This window comes from Arvicola amphibius, chromosome 2 (genome assembly GCF_903992535.2).
Source record: "Arvicola amphibius chromosome 2, mArvAmp1.2, whole genome shotgun sequence".
In the NCBI taxonomy this organism is placed as follows: domain Eukaryota; kingdom Metazoa; phylum Chordata; class Mammalia; order Rodentia; family Cricetidae; genus Arvicola; species Arvicola amphibius.
The window spans coordinates 53,871,875-53,890,568 of record NC_052048.2 but is presented as its reverse complement, the minus strand read 5'-3'; the positions used below and the strand labels follow the sequence as shown (position 1 = coordinate 53,890,568).

General features: G+C 43.4%; 1 protein-coding gene across 13 annotated transcripts in view; it reads right to left on the bottom strand.

Moving 5' to 3' along the window:
* Magi1 (membrane associated guanylate kinase, WW and PDZ domain containing 1) overlaps positions 1 to 18,694 on the bottom strand; it is a 609,686-nt gene that overhangs the window by 504,129 nt on the left and 86,863 nt on the right. The window lies entirely within an intron of this gene.

The following is an 18,694-nucleotide window of genomic DNA, read 5'->3' as shown; positions in this document are numbered from 1 at the left end:
CACCCGAGGCTGGGTAAACTTAGGACCCGCCTGTAATTCCAATTTGGGAGGCAGAGAGAGTGAATTGCCAGAGCAAAGTGGCCAGCCAGACTAACCAAAACTGTTGAGCCCTAGGTTCAGTGAGAGACGCTGCCTCAGTAAGTATATAGTGGGTCAGGATGCACCACTATATACATACAAAACGGTCAAAATTCCAAAATATTAAATTATACATATATTAGGTTAAATATAAATTAATTAAATTTATATATAAAAGAAGATACAGTCAAAGAAGATACCCCGGGTCAACCCCAGATTTCCACACACATTCATATGGAAAAAAAGCAATAGATAGAGGTTTCCATACCACAAGATACTAAGGAGAAAACCAAGATATTATACAGCATAAAGGCACAGTGAGGCCATCCGCATCTAAATTTATCCAGGGGCAGGAACAAAAACAAAAAAGACAATGACAAATGTAAGTGAAAATACCCAAAAACAGACAAACAAAAAAGCTGGGTATGGTGGCGCACCCCTTTAATCCCAGCAACTGAGAGGCTGAGGCAGGTGGATCTCTGAGTTCCAGGACAGCCAGGGCTATGCAGAGAAATCCTATGAGGGGGGTGGGGAGAGAGGGGGGGAGGAGGGGAGGGAGGGAGGGAGTGAGGGAGGGAGGGAGCATCCCAGCAGCTCTCCCAGAGAGGTTTCTACTGGAAAAGGGACATTAAAATCCGCATCCTATACACCTCAACTTCAGCCTCCTCAGGGAGCATATGGGAATATAACCTTGCAAGGCAACTGTGAGGATTTCTGAGTTGATAGGTGCAAAAATGGGGCTGGCGAGATGGCTTTGTGGGTAAGAGCACTCAATATGAAAGCACAAGGACCTGCGTTTAGATTCTCAGGCCCACACAGAAGCCAGGCAAGAGGGAATGCATCTATAACCCCAGCAGTGCTGGGGATCCCTGGCTCTCACAAACCAGCCATTCTAGTTAATGGGGAAGTTCCATGTTCCATAAAAGATCTTGCTCCAAAAAAAAAAAAAAAAAAAAAGTAAAAATCAATAGATGAAGATACTCAATGCCGCCTTTGGCTTCCACATATAAGCACAAGAGCATATGTGAGGCGTGTATGTGTGTGCATGTACATACACACACACACACACACACACACACACCCTGCAAAAGCTCAGAATCATGCCAGGCACATAATTAACTGCTGGATAAAAGTTGCCTCTTTAAAAAAAAAAAAAAAACTGGTGGTGGTGGTGCACGCCCTTAGTCTCAGCAGTTGGGAGACAGAGGCAGGATCTCTGTGAGTTTGAGGCCAGCCTGGTCTACGAAGTTAGTTCGTGGACAGCCAAGGCTACACAAAGAAACTCTGCCTCAAAAAAAAAAAAAAAAAAAAAAATAAGTTGGCTCTTTTTCATCCACAACTCTCTGAGGAGTCTTGCGAAGTTGAGCTTTATGTATTCCAGTTTTACTTAATCTTGGTTTGCACGGACACTCTTATTCCTGCTGCACTTTCTCTCTGGGCAGCTCAACAGGTCTTGCTGAGTTCACGGTGGATGTGCAGCCCCGGGCCTGTGTGTACCTTTCCTCCCTCCACACTTGTCACCCAGCAACAGAGATTTTGTTTACCGCCTTGGGAGCAGGCAGAGTCACACCATGACTGTGGCATAGCTCACCTGGTAAGGTGCTGGCCCAGCATGCACTCAGCCATAGATTCAACTTTCGGCACTGTGTAAAGCAGGTGTGACATCACAAACCTATAATCCTAGCACTAGTGAATTAGAGGCTAGCCTGAGCTATGTAAGATTGTTTCAAAAGTAAATAACAAACTAATATTTAAAAGAAAAGAAAACTTCAATCCATGATTAAGCCCCTTTAAATTTCTATTTCCTCAGCTACTGGGTCATCTTTGACATTTCCTTTAGAATATAATCCCAGAGAAATAAAAGGCCTCAGTGGTATTTTACATAGTTTTGGTAACACATAAAACAGTGACGTAAAGGTCACACTCAATGACAATAAAGGGCACCTTACCAAAACTTGGTACAAAAACCACTCACTTTGGCCCAACAATAACAAACACAAACCACCTAGAGCCAGTGACACAGAACTCCCTGGGGTGAGCTGGGCAAACAGAAGAACTCTGCTCACTCTAGCATACCTCTTCCTACTCAGAAGGCCTAGAATGCTAACATCCCCATGACAATTAGGATATGCAGGAGTGCTAAACATGGAGGACACCCTCCTCTCCCAAGTCTACAGAGACTACCCAGCTTGGACTCTTTCTAATGTATTCACCCAGTCCTCACAAGAACCCTCTGAGATAAATACTTTCATCTCCATTTGGCAGGCAAATAAACTGAGGCACCAAACATAGCATACCTATGATCATATAACAAATAAAAAGAAAATGAATACAAATCAAGAGTCTGGCTCCAAGGTCCTTATTTTTCTTCACTATTTATATATATGGCTGTAATTTAAAATTTTTTAAAAATATGGTTTTAGATGTTATGTATTTTATAAGCAGTTTTGTGTATATATGCTCACTCATGCATGTGTGCTTTTGTGCATGTGTTCACACACATGTGTGCGTGTGCAGACCAGAGGCCAACCCCACTGCTACACCTCAAGGGCTGTCTACCCTACCTCTAACCTAGTGCATCTCTGCAGCCTCATTACCAGAGCTTTTAAAGGGATGCCTGTCATTAATGACCACACAACTTTCTCCAAGCATGAGTCAGACTTCTAACACTGAAAAGCCAACCCCGTAATTAGTCACACTTGGAAGTCATTTCTGTTGTTTTGGATTTCTCAAAATGAATTCCGTTTTTTACTTCTATAGATTAAACCTTAAAAGAAATTTTATTACACTTGATTAAGACAAGGGTTTGCTCTCAATCCACATAGATGGTGGTACTAAAGATAAATAAGATGCTAGCAAAAGAATGTTAATCATTTAACCTAAAAGTATGTGCACTGGATCCAAACCTAAGGTCCATCTATCTGATGATCTCCTTCGCTCTCCTCTTCCCTCCCATCCCTTCTTCCTATAAGGGTTTACTGACACCAAACACCAACAGGATATTTCCAGACATCATCACACCCAGTGAAAATGAACCTTCAAAGGTGTGACTCTGCTTATGAAAATACACCTGCAAATAGCATTAGGAACTGGGGGGGGGAGGGTGCTGAAACAAATGAAGAGTTATTGGCCAATAAATCTAAGAGCCCCAGCGGGATTTCTGTGTAATGAGAAACCACGGAGATAAACATAAAATATTACTTCTAGATCCAATCAGTCCACAGTAAAGTGATTGACACGGAAGCTGGCTTGGTTGAGAGAAGTGCCCGTGGAAAGGGCCTTCAGTTGAGGCTGACCACAAAATCGACCCCAGTCAGGAGTGTGACAAGGAGTGTAGGAGACACAAGACACTGTTAGGCTACATTGAGATCACATCAAGGGAAGGAAGAGAGATCCAGCCTGCAAGGGGGCCAGGCAGGCTACACCCGTGTTCAGGGAGCATGGCGATTTAACACACGGTGTTCCTTTGAGAATAAAAGCAATCACGAATGTGAAGTATCTGAAAATTAAGCTATCACGGGTCGCTGGCTTTATAAGATGATCTCTGCCTTTATAAAACTGCAGCCTAAGCCCTTCCATAGCACAGACTCCCCCTTCCTACCCTACGACACTCTTCCCATTGCATCTCCACCTCCAACCCCATGAACTGCTCTGACATAAATTAGTTGTTCCTTTTTCTCCTGCAAGATAAGCTCTCCCCCCTCCTCCATTTTATTTACTGGTGCGTCCCGGCGACGTAAAACAGACGCATAACAAATGTTCAGTAAACTGCATAAATTCATTAACTCTTCTGAAAATACTGTGGACTCTTATAACTGGAAAAGAGAAAGAATAGGTGAAGCACAACTGACACCGAATGTTTAAATCATGACACCTCTAGTTTACTCATCACAAACCCTGACACTGAGATGAACAAGATACTTTCCCATCTCAGATCTGCCATTTATATGCAGCTACCCTTCTCAAAGAAACAGGCAAACTGGAAATTCAAGCAGCTGAGAGTAAGAAGGAAACACACTAAGTTCGGAAGAGCAGGCAGCCCTTCTCTCTGCATACTACTGTGGTGACTACATAAGAAAACTGGGACAAGGCCGGGCGGTGGCACACACCTTTAATCCCAGCACTCAGGAGGCAGAGGCAGGCGGATCTCTGTGAGTTCGAGGCCAGCCTGGTCTACAAGAGCTAGTTCCAGGACAGGCTCTAAAAAAAAGCTGCAGAGTAACCCTGTCTCGAAAAACCAAAAAAAAAAAAACTGGGACAAGCATTCTAGAATGCTAGTGGGTAGAGGTAGAGGCTGGGGGATGCCAAGTTGGAAACCAGACTAGGCTACATAATGAGAACATGTCTCATAAAAGAGTAAAATAAATAAAATTAAATTAAAGATATAAAGTATATTAAAGAACTTTTCAGATCTGACCTATAATAAAAGTCTCAATGAATGACCATCCACCCTCACGTAATGCCTTCCCAGTTCTTGTAATGTGTCATGTGAGGAACCCAGCAGGAAAAGAGCCAGCTCTCAAACTGACACCAGATCCAACTGTGTGCAGCTTTCCCAAGCTCTGCATTCAGTGATGACAGTGGCCGTGTAACACAGGTCATAATATTTGGCCGAAATACCAATCACTAGGGTGATATTTTGATAGTGGAAACTGGTAACCACTACTCTCTGCCCAGAGCTGATAGTTAACAAACAACCAGCGCGCTACCAAATACTCCCGAGGATCGAGTCTGAGGCAACAACATAACAATGAATTCACAAGCAGTTTTTCAGGCTGAACCAGGAACACTGCTTAAACAGAAACTAGAGGACGCCACTTGCCAAGAGCAAGCGGGAAGAAATGGTGCGTTGTCTCCCTCCAGGCTCAACTGTTCTTCCAGCAGGGATTCCAGCTGCTCTAGTTTCCTTTTTCTCCTGCCACCCTAACAAAAGTCTGGCCTTGGTCCCTCTAATCGACTGTGTCCTTCTACCTGGAAAGATTCTAAAACTGCAATACACATGCGACTCCATGAAGTCTCCTGGGCATGCTTCTAAATATGTAGAACTTGTAATGCCATTTTTTAAATATGAAAGGTGTAGTTCCTCCTTTCAAAACTACCTTCTCATATAAAATCCAACCACAGCAGGAGCTGTAGCCTGGGAAAACTGCAACTTGTGACATGTCTGTCATTACAGGCTGTAAGCAAAACAATGAGATCTTTTATTCAGATGAACCCTCAAAATGAATGAAATAATTACAATCAAATATACAATGATAATGTGTGAGTAGGACCTGCAAGCCTATCACCGATTCCTTGCAGCAGTCAATGAGAAAAACCTGCACGGAGAGCAACCTCCTCCAACTCATTCACCTTTTCTTCTCCATCTACTCAACGCAACTTACAGAGCAGCCGCTCACAAGTCCAGGGAAACTCGGCCCTCCACGGCACAGGAGAAACAATTCACACCAGACAGGGCAAATACCAGCTCCTCAAGCAACCTGACACCTTTTCATGCTGCAAGAGCCATAAAAGATGTAAACCACAACTAACATTCACAAGCTAAACACTGCAAACCACAAAACAGACTTGGAATACAGCTCAGTGGTAGAGTTACTTAGTAAAAGGCACCAGGCCTTGGGCTGGATCCCCAGAACCAACAAAACAAAAGTCTTACAACACAAACCAACTCATAGAAATGACCCAGGATAAGAAGCCAAAGGGATGCCAAATGATTACAAAATAGGAAGTGGCCTGAGCCATGGGGAATAGTGGCACGTGCCTGAAATTCCAGCACTCAGAAGAGGCTGAGGCAGGAGGTTTGCTAATCTGGGCTGCACAATGAGTTAGTTCCATGTCAGTCTGGTTACACAGCATGATCCCGTTTCAAAAACCTAAAAGGGAGGGAGGAAAAGTGAGAGGAATTACAAATCCATCCTGGGTTCCCGTTCATTCTTTGTTTTACTAATACTTGTACCTGAGCAAGTTTGCTAAAGACAAATTGTAGTTCCTTTCATCAAAGAGAAAAAAATTTTTTTCTTGTGCATCTCATAGCTGTCCTAGAAGACTAAATGACATTTTTTTTAAATTGCATCTAAAGGAAAAGCCAGGTTTTTCCCATTTTGTCTCAGTCTTTCCTACGCCCTCTGTAAGTCAGCTGGATGGACATTCATTCAGCGAAATGAGCCCCTGGGTTCTGGTGGCTTCTTCATCTTTGCAAACTGTATGCTGGAGCAATCAGCATGCTAGAAACATAATAACCTGTGAGTGTGTTTGACCGTGAGTGTGTCTAAGTCTGAAACAGTGTGTGTGTGGAGAACACTGTATTTCCTTACAACTGTGTTCCACTACACTGTAAACTCATCTACAGACACAGTGAAGGATAGACATAGTGAAAAGTCTGGGAATCCAAGCATCTCCAGAAGAAACAACCCTCACTGTGTTTTCTTTTGGAGGGCGAAAATAAGGATAAACCGCACAAAAGACATCACTGAAGGGTGTTCTTTATCTGGTGAACATCTTCATCTGATTTGCGTATTCCGTTTACCCTAAACTAACACAAAGAAAGCCTCACTACAGACCTATGGGTCATACTGTGTTCCAGTTCCTTCACTGTACTGTCCAACAAGAAAGGATCCCAGACATCCTGACCAAACTTGCACGGAGCTAATAGGAGCACCAGAACTACAGCACCAAGAAGCTGTGTCTGACTACACGCAGTGTGCGCCTCTCACTCACGCTCCCTTGGCAAATGCACACTTACCAGTGAGGATTTCAAACACACAAGAACACTGCCTTTCCTTACATGGATCACAAAAATTCTTGTTTTGAGAATGTGCAATAAGCATTTACGTCTCTGCCTTCACACCTCGCCAAAAAAAACTAAAGCTCTTAGTGGTTAAAGATGGGACACAAAAATCACACATGACACAGAAAGAAGGTCAAAGAGGGAAAGCGGCATCCAACACTTCATCATCTCTTGCTGTCTTAGAGCAGTAAGAGCTGGAAAATGGCTGTCTCGCTTGGATTAGATAAAATATCACATTCTAAAAACTCTTCTAAAACAGTAGGCACCGTCAAGGCGTTAGTGCACACACCGGCTCCAGCTTCGGAACTCTTCATCACCCCGCACCTTCTATATCCATCATCAAGAGTGTGCTCCCAGCGGCCCTAGATCCCACCTCTAGCAAAAGCTGAGGAATGGACACTCAACAAGTTCTACCAATTAAGCCTGCCTTCTGAGCATGTAAATAAATCTGTCATATAACAAACTTGGGAACCATGGGTTTTCCAAATTCTACCATGTAGGTCAAAATTCAGACAAAGATCATCTGTGAAGGAAGATACTCTGAGAAAAGATGAGATTAAATAAGAAGTCTCGCAACTTTCTATTCCAGGTTTCAACCTTTCATGAGATTCCACTCCCCTTGACTGCTTGTTCTCCCTTGCTCTCTATTAAATCTTTTTCCACTTAAGGTAGTATCTGGAACAAAAATTGACTCTTTATATGGTTTAGATAAAGTACTATCCTATAGGATCCTATATCATCCTACATTTTCTTAATAATTATTAAGATATAATTATTATATTTATTCAATAATAATCTATATCTATTCAATAATAATCAATAATAATAAAGATAGAGGAAATATTACCACCTACATCTAGGTAGGATCTAACCAAAAATGCTCTATCAAAAAATGAACATTCCGGAAAGTTTATATTTCTTTAAATAACTACCTTTAGAAACATACTATTTAAACTCAAGTAATCTATTCAGCCTCTCCTTGGGGTCCTTTATGATCCCACAGTTTTTCATTCGCGGTTCCCGGCATGACTGCAGTCAAAATGCTGTGCTTTGAAGTCACGTGGAGGTTTGATCAGACGAGGAATTGTTTCCCATGATGGACAGCTAACTGGGCAATTTGCCAAAAGACCTGATTTCAGTCAGGCATGCTGATGCATGCCTTTAATCCCAACACTTGAGAGGCAGAAGCAGGAGGATCTCTGTGAGTTCAAGGCCAGCCTGGTGTACACAACAAGTTCCCTGGGTGGCTTGTCTAAGAAAAAATGGAGGAGGAGGAGGGGGGGGTGGAGGAGGAGGAGGAGGAGGAGGAGGAGGAGGAGGAGGAGGAGGAGGAGGAACAATTCCGAGGGTACACTGAAGTTATGTTCTGAGCAAATAAAGGAAGGGACCTGCCTAACTAGCCGCTGTCAGTAGAAGCAGCCTACTGAGAAGGTAGGCATTGTTTCTGCCCTGGTATACAGTGCAAGTTTCTCAGGAAAGACATAACCAAGTTCTAAATAGGAATGAGGAACACTGTAACGACAAGGAAACCAGAGGAAACTACTAGGAAGGGCTACGTTTCCCAGAATCTAGGGTGTCACAACAGGAACACCCTCAGAAAATGCCTTGAAGCGGAAGTCTGAAGTATATATATAGCAATTAGCTAGAAAAATAATATGTAATAAAGAATATTCCCTATGGAGAGAAATACATGGTTCCAGGACAAAAGCTAGGGGAAGCGGGTAGTTTAAGAAACTGAAACATCCCATGATTGTCATGTGACAGGGGCAAGTGGCACAACAGGGAGGGCTGGCTGGGTAGAGTTTGTAATGAACCTCTCTAACAGGTGAGCCTAGCTAGAACTTAGCACTGAGGAGCAGATGGTGCTGACAGTGTCACACACAGATGACCTCTGTAGGAGGAGACACAGAGGCTTTGCTTCTGCCAATATCACTACTGTGTAGATTTTGTTTTGTTCTTTAGAGGTGGGTTTCTCCCAGTGTAGCCCTGGCTAACCCACAAACCGTGATCCTCACGCCTCAATCCAATGTTCACTCTTCTGGAATGATGTCTAAAACTATCAGGTATGGAAGCTGGTCCAGCCCCTAGGAGAAAAGTGCTCCAGGAATCCTCAGGGCCAAAGAGCAGACACTGCAGGGGACTTCCCAGTCGGCCACCAGTTAAACAGGGCAGGTGGGCAAGCCAAGAACTCTCTCACCAGCGACACACAAAATCATGAGAAATGGCAAACTATTACTTCAAAGCCACCAGTTTTGTAGGTTTTATCAGTCAGCAATAGGAAAAGCCGGCCGGTGTTAGGCAAGTCTAAAAAACCAACATGGAGGAGTATCCTAACCTATCAGCACCAAGACTCCCACCTCAATACTGCAGATATTAAAGTAATATGGATAACAGTAGGATGAAAGGAATTAACTATAAAATACAAAGAAAAGTGGCAGAATCAGGATTTCCAATGTTTCTGAAGCTGTTGGCAACCCATGGGTTAACCACAAATCTAGTCTCACTCAGCTCCGTATATTATATGCAGAGAGAGTCCACAGGAACATATAGGGAAACCATGATGGGGAAACCCAGCAAAGGACTTTCTACCTTGACTGTCCCTTAAGTGGCAAAGAAAAGAGAAAAGTGAGGTGAGCATGTATGCAAAGAGATAGAAGGGTTACTACACCAAGGTGCTAACCTGCCAATGGAGCAGAGAAACAAATTGTGGTTGTCTTGTCAAAACAAAGAACATTCATTCGGATTGAGTCAAACTCGTTGTTTTTCTTTAAGTCTCCACCTAACTTACTCTACACAGCAACTTTCCTCCTGCTGCTGGGTAAGACTGTACAGCTCACCAAGGTCTCTTCCACTGGTCTCTACGGTGATCCTTAGGGGAAGGTGAAACGCAAAGGAGGAAGGGGCCTGTATGCTGGAATCTCAATTGTAACAAGTTAGTACTGTCCTGAGATTGCAAAGTCCTATCCCAAGGACAGCAGCGTCACAGCCAATGGTGACACTCCATCCTCTCAGGCAACACCTGGCCAGCCCTTGCCCTTGTTCAAGGTTAGGGTCTTTGTATGTTTTGAGTGACAACAGTCTGGGTTCAGTTCAGGAAATCCTCTCTTTCCCCAGATGGCTCACCAGGAAATTGGTTATAAGTCAGCTTGTTCCTGGAGGTGACCTAACCTGCTCGCAGGGTGAGAAGGAACTTGCCTCTGGGGATGATGGCCCTCCCTTGGCCAATCTGTGGCTGGTGGTTCAACCACAGAGGCACTGGCGGCCTAGGTAGCACGAATCCATCCGGAACATGTGTTTCCTGTATGGTCTGCACTGGATATGCACAACCACAACTCATCCTGCCTCACTTGCTAAACGCAAGGTTTTCAGACCATTTTTGTAAGGGGAGAGGGTATTGGGGATGCAGCCCAGGGCCTCTTAAATCTAAGCAGGCACAGTAGTATTGAACTACCACCCCCACAATCCCTGGTTTGGTTTTGTTTGTTTGTTTTGTTTCCATTGTAATTAACAGACAGAACTGTGCAGTATTGTATGATACAAAGAACGGGAGAAATACAAAGAAACTATATCAAAATCAGTAATTTTAGGAGTTGAAGACAAGGCTCAACAGTTAAGAGCACCAGCTATTCTATCCGTAGACCCGGATTCTGTTCCCAGCACCCACACGGCAGCACATGACTGCTTAATACTCTGGTCCAGAGGGATCAGTCAGCACCCTCTTTCAGCCTCCACAGGCACCAGTTACATGTGTGTTACACAGATATGCATGCAGACAAAACATATGCACACACAAAGTTAAAACCTGCTCAGAAAGTTGGTACTTTTACCTAATGGAGTCTATTCTGTTAGATGGCTTTATTAGCCACTTAGAGTTAGAAACAGGATAAATCAGGCATTCAGCTTAATAGAAATCAAAATATGACAATTCTTTTAATTTTTCTTTTCTGTGTGAAGAAAGAGAACAGTTCTCAGAATCAAGACCTGATTGATAGCAACAGTTCTACACTGGTCCACCCTAGTCCCTACACTATTTAATGGCCTTTAATAAATAGTGCTGTTCTCACTTCCCTGGCCAAGCTGACCAAAGTGCTACACTCAGACTAGGAATGGACAAAATAACCCTGTAAGATCTTAAGATGGCTCTGTCGAAAATAATAACCTCCCCACTGGTGATATATATATGGAACCCAATACCATTCTCTGCATTGAAACAGGGTGATTTAAAACTCAGAATAGAACGCATGAAAACAAAATTATGCAGGCATTTCTTTGCATGTAGACCTCTTCTAAAGGTCACAGGTGGAACCTCCTATTCATCGGAACCAGCAGCTGTTGGGAGTCCTTGGTGCAGCAATGACATGAGACTTATTTATAGTTTTCCTGAGACTCATGAAACATTTCCTGACATGAGACATCACTGAAGTCATCCCATTCTGATAGGCCAGCCCGGCACAAAGGGAAAGGTCCTCAGAGACAAAAGGAAAGGCTTAGCAGGGGGCAGTGCGTGCGCCCCGTGTACTCTGCGGTGAGGATGCAACCACTGTAGGTAAACAGCAGGAACAGCTGTATCCTGCCCTGCAGAACTCGTTCACTCGGGAGAGTCACCAATGTAAACACCAGCACTGTCACTTCTTTTTGTGACCTCTTCAAAATCATTTCATTATGACTATGTAGCTAAAGAGAAAAACATAAACATGCCAGCTCCTACTTTGACTTACACCGCACATGGAAAGAGCAAACCAGATCATCGAAGAAACACACTCTTTGGACTTCCTGTGTCTCTAGAGTGGTAAAGGAAGAATCTTTTCATGTGGTTCCTCAGTTTCCACATTTCGATAACTATACACGGGAAACAACTCAGTCATACAACCTCTAGCGAGCACACCACATTTTAGCATCATGATTATTATTTTGTGTTTATTCATGTCTACACTGTGGGGTAGGGGTGGGGTCAGTAACCCCCAGCACTAATGCTGGGCAAAGTACAAAGAACTAAAAATAGACGACTTGACTTAATGCTGAACACAGACTAGAGAATGTAAACTATCCCAAAGAAACATTAAAGGGCCTTGAAGATGTTTGTGATGTAAGGTCGGAGTATTGCAACAGTGAACATTATACTGCAGACCCATCCGAACAGAAGTCGGGAGAAACGTAAGATAGATGAAATACCAATCTCCACTCCAATCTGCCCCAGACTGTACATGCCCACTGCATCAGACACTGAGAAAGAAAAGGGTGATTGATTGGGGAAGGTAACAAACTCAAGCCAACATGGTATTCAGAACTCTAGTGAGGGCTGTAAGCAAAGCCAAAATTAAACGTATGCTTTCAATGTCAGTAGCACACTGTGGCCATTTGAGAAAGTTATTCCTATCAATGACTGTTCCTATCATACTGACTTTTTGCATCATTTATTATACTCTCTGGAGATTAAGGAAGAATAACAAAAAATCTTAAGTAACCAAAATGAAAAATGCAGAATGTTGAAATATCAGTGTGCCACAGGCTGTGAGCTGCCTGAGTGTAATCTGCTCTCCCCCTCTATCCCTTGGCATCAGAGATTTAACAACCTTGTGCTGCACACAAAGAAAAGGCATGAAGGCCCAAGGGCCCTCCCACTCTCAGGACATCATTCTCATTTTTCCTTAATAAATCTATATTTAATTTGCTTTGAAAAAAAATGACCAAGCAACACAGGAAAGACCTCTCCAAATCCTATTTTGGGGAAAATGGTTCAAGACAGGGTTTCTCTATGTAACGGTCCTGGCTGTCCTAGAACTCACAGAGATCCGCCTGCCTCCTGGGGAAAACAATCCTAGGAATGGGCAACCTCCAAGAATGTAAGATACCCTTGGAAGTTAGGAGTCTCGCTCAGGAGGTTCAGGATGCTACAACAAAATGCTGACAGTCAATGAACTGCAACACAGATCTGGTCCTGGAGACTAGAAGTCTGGCAGAGTCGGGCTTGATGAGAGACCTCTCCTGGGCTGCCAACTGCTAACCACCTCACAGCAGAAAAGAGAAGTTTGTGAAATCTGTTTGTACACAGGCACTAATTTCCTAAATTCCTATTACCTTCTAAAGGCTCTACCTCTTTCTATTACCACACTGGGGGTAAGGATCTCAACATGTAAATTTGGGGAAAACATGAATGTTGAGTTTATAACCAGAGTCCAGGCATGCTATACTGAGATGAATTCCTTACCTTTAAAATTGGCGTCCCATTATGACCTTTGTTGAACTCTTAAGAGATGTAAACAGAACTGTGTCTCACTGGAAGACCTTGGTGGAACCCTAGGACTCACTGGTTAGCCTGCCCAACATACTCGGTTAGTTCCATGGCAATGATATGATAGATCCTGTGTCAGAAATCCTAGTGAATGGCTCCTATGAACCATACCTGAGGTTGACCTCTGACATCAACATGCACACACACAAAGGAGGGAGGAAAAAGCCATTCAATGTCCTACACCATCAGAAGAGAGTCACCTGTGCTTCAGAGAACTGTCACTCTTAATGACCCTTCTTACTTTGAACACAATTTTTTTCTGTTCTTGCCACTGTTCTGTGAGGACAGAAACACTCAGCAGGATTTCAACCCTCATGTATGGCTTTGTCTTTTTCTTATTAGCACCATTAAATACAAAATCAAGGGGCTGGAGAGATGGCTCAGTAGTTAAGAGCACTTGTCGCTCTTATCAAACTCTGGTTTGGTTCCTAGCATCCACATGGTGGCTCACAACAATCTGTAACTACAGTTCCAAGGAATCCTTAGAATGCACGAGGCTCTGGGTTTTGTATAAAGCATTACAAAATGACTTTTTCCTCTGTTATTTAAAGTATAAATTAACATGTTTGTTTCCATTCTTGATGTCAAATTCACTGCATTGTTACAGGGCTGTGTTTCTTTTGAGGCAGTAAATATAGAAATGGTTTTCTGAAAAGTTTTTTTTTTGTATCTAAAGTCTCCAAACACACTCACAACTTTTGGGAGAAAGAAAGCATTTCAGGGAATGTGTCAATACTCCATAAGACGCAAGCACTGTGTGTACATAAACACCTAGTCATATACTCAGACATTCTAGCTCGCAGTCCCTGTGACGGTTTCACTCCAAATAGTCATGATTCATCCAGCATGAGGCAAACAAATCTTTTCATGAGTAATGTAGAGATTTAAAGGCTTCATGGTCAAATGTTTAGTTACTTAACTCTGTATACCTTAATGATAGTACAAGTCTTAAGGACATCCTGTTAATTCTATAGTATTCAAAAGTCCGGAGTTATTTGTTAAGTGGATTTTTACTTTTTACACTGTGTTAAGTATTACACAGCTTAAGGAAACAAAGGTTATTTTTTTTATTTATTTTCCCAAAGAATGGTAGTCTCGGGGGTGGGGGAACAGTCTTTTTGAGTCCAGCTAAAGTGGCTGACCATATGCACAAGACAAGGGCCTGGGAGTCAGGAACCCATTCATCCATGTTTAATGTCCTTAAGGAAATGTAATAAAAGTGACCTGGAATTGTTTTGCCATTTGAAAAATGTACTAGTTAAACAAGTGGGATAACAGAGATGGAAAGTGCTATATAAATGCTAATGTCTTTTCAATGCCACGAGAAGATCCCTTTAAATATTATACGTTCTCTGTGCAAGAAACTCAGGCTCTAGAAAGAACCCTCAACTCACCTAGGAAAACATTTGCAAAAAGGTTACATATCCATATTATCAATTTCTTGCATCATTACAAACTAAAGGAATGTGGGAGATGGGGAAGGGGGTGAGGAACCCCGCAACAGAAAATGACTAGAGGATAAAAAAGGTACAAAGTTTAAGCCAGGAGTCATGGTTCATGCTTATAATCCCAGTGGTAGAGATGCTGAAGCAGGAGGATCACTTTGAGTTTCAACGATTGAGGAAGAGGGCACCAATTTTGTAGTGTTAACACATTTAACAGCTACAAGTATTTATTATGTAATACACTCATTTATTATACTGCAGGCATTCAATACATAATACTGTGAGAAAGGGAGCACGGAAGACAGAACATCATTCAACGCTGTGCCATGTTCCAATATACATAAAGAGCAACAGAGAAAAGAAACAATGTGAGTTAGCGCACGAGGGCATAAGTATGAGGTAACCAACAGATTTGCTGGAAAAGCCTGTCTTAAAATGCATATTCTCTGGCCATTCTCCCACACATACTGATTGTGAAGTCCCGGAAAGAGCAGGCACAAGAATCTGTGCTTCAAACCACCATGGCCACCCAGGAGATTCTGCAGTCACTGATAGTATACTCATTCTGAGTGCCTAGCATCTGCAAAACCCTCGGGGAAGGAAAGAAACTCTGGGGGAGGAATGCAGCTACAATTCAGCGGCTTCAAGCGGAAGAGTGGCAATTTCTAAATTCGTTAACATTAAAGTTGCAGATCTCAAATACTCTATTTTTAATGATGAATCAAAATATCCCTGTGTTCTAATTTATTTTTCAATAAGAAAAAGAACACACAAGGTCCAAACCTAAGGTCAGCCTCCCTGAACAGCAGGGGCTGGAAGACCCTCTGGGGTGGCTATCAGCCTGAGGCCCTGACATTTCCTGCCACGCCTGCTAACCCTAGAAGAACTTCCTTCCCAGGGAATTGAAGACCAGGCATTAACTAGTAATCAGAAAAGGCAGAGACAGAGAGAGAGAGAGAGAGAGAGAGAGAGAGAGAGAGAGAGAGAGAGAGAGAGAGAGAGAGAGAGAGAGAGAGAGAGAAACAGTGCTACAGTCAGCATCTGTGGGTACAGGCGAAGGGCACAGCTCCCCACTGCCATCCTTAGCAACCCTCAGTATTCCCTTAAGGTTGCAGGGATCTCAGCTGAGAGGTCAAACCAGGATTGATGGTTTCTTCTGGGTTAGCTAGTTTATGAAGCAGATTTGGAGATTAAAGAGCTTTAAGTACAGGTTTAAGCAGAAGAATTAAGAGGAGAAGATGCTCAAGACAGTGGAACAACAGCCCAAGTGTGGATATGAATTCCAAGGAGAGAGAGGCACGGCTCATCACTTTTATAACAGTCATATGTATAGTGCAGGTGGGGTCTGAGGTTATTATCATCGCTGGGTGGTTTCTGAGGGGAACTGGATAGGATTACAATCAAATGGGTAAAAGTCAAGGCAGGATGCCTTTCCTGTAAGCAAGTTCAGCTTTGAGATCCTTAATGAGCTGTCTCGTTGGATGTCAAATTGGCACAAGCTAGAGACACTTGGGAAGACGGAGCCTCACATGAGTAAATATCTCCACTAGATGGACCTGTGGGCAAGCCTGTGGTTATTCCCTTAAATGATGACTAATGTCAGAGAGCCTGCTCACACGGGTGTCCTGAATAAACAGACCCTCCGTGGTCTCTCCATCAGTCCCTTCCCTAACTCCCTCAGTCATGGACTGTGATGCGGAACTGTACAATGAAAGAAACCATTTCTTCCTGAAGCTACTTTTGGCCATGGTGTTTCAGCACAGCAACAGAAAACATAGGCGCTCAGGCAAGGCCCGAGGAAAGAAATGAGGTCCTACACAACGTCATGCACATTCAGCCTGGGTCACTGATACTTATTATAAAGTGTCTGTACATGTGTTGACGGCCTTCATGGCATCTGTTAACTGTGCTGGAGTTCTTGGCTTCTCAGCTGGGGTGAGGCTTCAGCTAGACTCTAGCGTGACAAACTCCTTCCTCTTCTGATGTCCTCATGATTTCTCTCTCCTCCCATCCTGACTCATTACTTCACTCCATAAGGAGCCCAAGGTGAAATACTTTTGCGAACCACAAACCCTCACGGCCTCTCATGGTGGTTGCTGGTGGTTGCCGCTGCGGAGCTGGGCAGTCAGAAACCACTCACCCTTAGCAACGTTGCATCACACATTTCCCAACCTGGAAGACTCAAGCTTCGCTGCAACCCGTTCCAGTCGTCTTCCAGGGCATCTTTAGGCACTCACTTCAGCAAGTGAGCTGAATGAGCAACACAGCCAAGGTGGCAATGAGATTCAGCAGAGACCAAAGCAGTTACCACTATTTGTCTTGGCGGTGAGATTCAGTGAGGTGGTGATGCCATGTGCCCACAAGCCTGTTTTCAGTAACTCGTTTCCTGACAACTGCACCCTAACTCTGCAGGCAATCGTGCATGCACCCACACGTGTGCATGCTGCATACATAGTCCACAACTGCTTCGGTGGACTTCAAGGCAGGCAGGGCAGGAGTCAAGAAAGTGACGAATAGGAAGAGCTCAGTCGATGTGGGAGAAAACAAGGAGGCATTTAAAACTGCTTTGTCATTTTTTCATCTGCAGATTAAGAAGGGACAGGAGAAAAGCAGATACTGAAGAAATACATCAGCTAATAAGTTTACACAATAAGCTTTTGAAAATAAATTTTAAATGATGGAAGAATGACAGCCAGGCAATATCTAAGTCACACAGTTGCAGTGTTTTCATCTCGATTGCTCCATAGGAGTAAATGTTGCTCTACAGCCAGCAGTCAAGGAAAAGTTGGCCCCTTTTCTATACTGGGTTTTATCTGGTACTCTAGGGTTTTCTGTGCTAACTATCCAAATAATAGTATGTGCATATTGCTATGTAAACTAATTCCCCAGTTTTTACTTTGTGTACTCCCTGAAGGAAACAGGTCCTAATGTTGCAAGAGAATGAGATCTAAAAGTCACAGCAAATAGTCAACAGTTCTCTAAAGCAACTAAATGTTGTTCTAACAGGTCTTGATCCTTTTATCTTTATGGTTGCAGCTATACTAACTAATGGATTCAAATCTGTAGAAACCTCAAATGTGTAGTAGGTAGACATTTTCTACATATAATTAAGAACCGGAGGTTCTGGTGGAAAGGATCATAGCCTGAGCTACTCGGGAAGCCAAGGGAGCAGGGTCATACACTGGAATCCAGCTTTGGCTTCATAATCAGTCCGTGCAACTTAGCAAGATCATGACTCAAAGTCATGCATGGAAAGATGAGCATGTGATTCAGTGTCTGAGGGCTTACCTACACACAAGGTCCTGGGTTCAATCCCTGTACTGCAATAAATGAATAATCCAGAGAAAAGTCCCATATGATCAAACTAATAGGAAAAAATAACAGAATACACTCATCTTTCTAAACGCTTAACCTGCACCTGCACCTTTTAAGGGAGGAGGGCTGGGAAGATGGCACCAGGGTGAAAGCATTCTTCTCAAAGCCTGAGGACTAGAGTTCGGATACCCAGAACCCTTGGGGAAACTACATACAGTACGATGAGGACTGTAATCTCCAAACCCAATGAACCTCTATGGGGAGATGAAAAGCAGAGACAGGAGAATCCCAGAAGTTTACGGGGTCAGACAGCCTGGCAAATTCAAAGAGACCCACCCTGACTCAAACAAGGTAGAAAGGTTAGGGCCAACACCTAATGGTTGTCCTTTGACATGCATGAGTGCCAGGACATACATACATGCTTTTTTCCCCCTCCCTTCCCCTCCCCCTCCCCCGCACATCACCACAGCTGCCACCACCATCACAAAGAAAACACTAAAACTAGCTATAAGCTATGCTGCGCTTACACCAATGATCCAATGCGCATTTAGACTGTGACAACTTGCCATGAACACGGTAATCGGCAGTGGCTTAAAAACCAGTGCAGTGTCGTCTCTGCCAACACTCCACTTGATCAGAGAGCCCTGAACTGGGGAAAGCAGAGTCATTCAATTAATACATGCACACTACCTTGTCACCTTGTATGGAGGGGAAGAGGGACTATGGCCAGAGATGGCAGAGTACCGAGCTGCACTAGCACAGTCTGAGATAAGCTAA